The sequence below is a fragment of the Bactrocera latifrons genome, unplaced genomic scaffold (assembly GCF_001853355.1).
Source record: "Bactrocera latifrons isolate USDA-ARS-PBARC rearing strain unplaced genomic scaffold, ASM185335v1 scaffold_454, whole genome shotgun sequence".
Lineage (NCBI taxonomy): Eukaryota > Metazoa > Arthropoda > Insecta > Diptera > Tephritidae > Bactrocera > Bactrocera latifrons.
Window position 1 is genome coordinate 135,523 of NW_017537106.1, and position 3,091 is coordinate 138,613.

Here is a 3,091-nt window from a genome sequence, read left to right on the forward strand (position 1 = left end):
TAATATGTTATTAAACATGTTCCATTTAATGTTTGATTATCTACAATATTTTTTCCTGAAGCTAATATCGCTTCTGGTTTAATTTCTTCAATTTGTAAGTTTTTTTCTTTTAATTTAATACATTTTCCTTGTTTTTTGTTTAAAATTTCTGTTAAACATGTGCTCTTTTGTATTTAGTTTACAATAGGTTTTTGAAATTTCTTTTTTACAATTTTGAATATTAAAAAAATTATTGTTACAGTATATTACGTTCTGGTCAATAATAAGTTTACCATCTAATTGAGCTATGGCTCTTACATCATAGTACTTACATGTTAGTTCTATTTTAGGGTATTTTATGTAAATTATAATTATGTCTCCTTTTTGGGCTATTTTAAATTTAGAAATGTCCATTAAATCTGTTATGGTCATTATACCGTGTTGGTAATATGTTATGCTTTTTAGTTCATCAAAGTGTAAAATTGTTGGATTTAAAATTCCAATTTTACCAAAAGTCATTGGATTTATTAATTTTTGCAGTTCATGTATGACATATTAATTTCGTTTTCTTTTTATTTTCCTGTTTGTGGTATCACCTTTAATATTATTTACTGTGTCAGTTAATTCTGTTATTATTTTAAAAATCTCCGAATTTGTTGTAAATTGTTTATTGTTATTTATTACCAGTTCGTCCAATTTGTCATTAATTTTTACAAAGTCGTCATGGTCTGGTGTACCAGCTACCCATTTCCAAAATTTCATTTATACCCCTTTTTTGCATAAAATGGGTTTGTTTTAATTGTTCTAATAAAGTTTTAATTMTCAAAATTTCAGATTCTGTTTCCTGTGTAATAAGTCCAGGGCTGTCGTGGTTTTGTTCGTTATTACTGTAAAAATTTATATTTTCGTCTGCTTTTTTTTCAAAATAAGATAAATTAGTAATGTGAAACAGATCCCCGTATTCCTCATAAATGGAAGCATCTCAATAAGTACGTAGTCTTGTCGGGTATAGTCTATAACATCAGCGGCTGCTGAGCTGATTAGTGCAGTCAAAATTAAAATTATCATATTGGAAACCTATAATAATTATAATTTTATATTATCTTTATGAATAATTCTTTAACTTGCTGGTTTTTCTATCTAGGTTGTAATTTATTTCTCTCTCCTATTATTTTCTCGTAAATGAAAGGTATTTAACCTATGCATTAAGGACTTAAATGTTGGTGTGGTAAAACTTGGTTCATTTTCTAAAGTAATTCGTTTTACATCTGTGAAACTTTGAAGCAATTCTAAAACCTTTTCTTCGATATTTGATTTATCTTCTATATGTTTTAATATTAAAAATTCTGAATAAGCGTCTACACATGTGATAAATTTTAGTTTCTGTGCGTAGAAAATGTCTAAATGAAGTTGTTCTCCTTCTTTTTCTGGGATTGGGGCTTTGCCTATTGGTATTTTCTTGGGATGGCGATCATATTTATTTTTATTACATATCATACAATTTCGAACGTATTCTTTCATTATTTTCCTCATTTCTGGCCAGTAATGTAATTTTTCTATTTATTTAATATTTTCATTATAGCTTCTATGAGCTCTATTATTGCTTTGTTCGATTAATCCGGACTGATCTTCTGTATTAATAACATCCATTGGAAAAAGTTTTGTAAATACAAATTTGTTCTGAAAAGTTTGTTTGAGAGTTTCTGGACTTCATGCAAATCTTCAACAGTACAGTGAATCCCCGTCACTAGCTTTGGCTGAGTATATTCTTTCAAAATTGTTAATAAATTTTCTATTGTATCAAATTCTATTAAATGCCTTATATTTCCAAAAGTTTCAATCAACTCATGGACTGTAAATCTGTTCTTACATAATATTATTTGTTGTTTAAATTGATTTATGGGTTTTTGTGTCTCTTGTATTTGAACGCTTTCACTACTCTGTGCTGAATGTTGGGATTCCTGACTCTGGGAATCATCAGAAATGTTGTATAATTCAAGACGCGACACGTAAAGACGCGACACGTCTTTAATTCAAGACGTCAGCTACAATATTGGATTTACCGGGTTGGTATAAAAATTTTGGAGAAAATTCTTTTATAATTGCATGCCATCTTTTCATTTTTGGATTAGGATTGCGGGGTGATAAAGCAAATGTTAGTGGTTGGTGATCAGTATGAATTTCCGAATTAGTTACTCCATAGAGGTAATTTCGTAGATCTTTTAATGAAGGTTATTTCTTTACCCCCTTGCGATAGTACAGCACCCATTGCAATGTTAGATGCATCGGTAGTTAACCCATTTGCAACCATTGTACTCGCTTGTGTACAGAAAATCAGTCAAGTTTAGGCATGTGGCGTAACTCAATGCTAAGTATTTGCACACAAATTTTTGATCATATGAGTAGTTTTATTCCTAGAAACAACAAACAAAAAAATACATTCGCTTCACGCGAATTCATAACGGCACTTTTTGTGGCGTCAACTTATATGCGGTTTTTTCATATTGTGTGATTTTGTGTCTTTAGTCATTATTTTGCTGATGATGAGCTATTATCTCTCAGTTGTTAGTTTTAAAATTGTGTGTTCTGTGAGATAAGACTAAAGAGATCAATTTTACAAAAAAAAACCCATTTGAAAAACCTATTCTTATTTGAGGTATGTGCCTTTTAAAAGTTGTGTACCCACTTAGGTACAATGGCAGAATGTGTAGGTGAAATAAAAAATTGTATCTTTTGGTTAGAATGGCTATTTCCACTTCGTGTTTTTATGGAAAGAGATATAAACAACCTTCACAGGCTCTAGCTGGCATCACGGATGATGATGAGGCAGATGACGTCGATATCGTTATGATTCCTCCTGATGGCCTTGCCTTGCCTGGCGACGTTGCTGGGTGCGTTGAAGTATTCAATAACAGCATAAACTTTGACAGCGAAGATGAAATACCGCTTGCCCAGCTACAAATAATGGGTGCGAAATACGTTCTGTAAGCAATATTTGGAACAACGAAGCATGCAACTTGACAATGGATTCGACTACTATATATATAGAAAATAAGATGAACATGAAAATGGATTTGGATGGTAGAAGTCCCGTTGAGGTATTTGAGACACT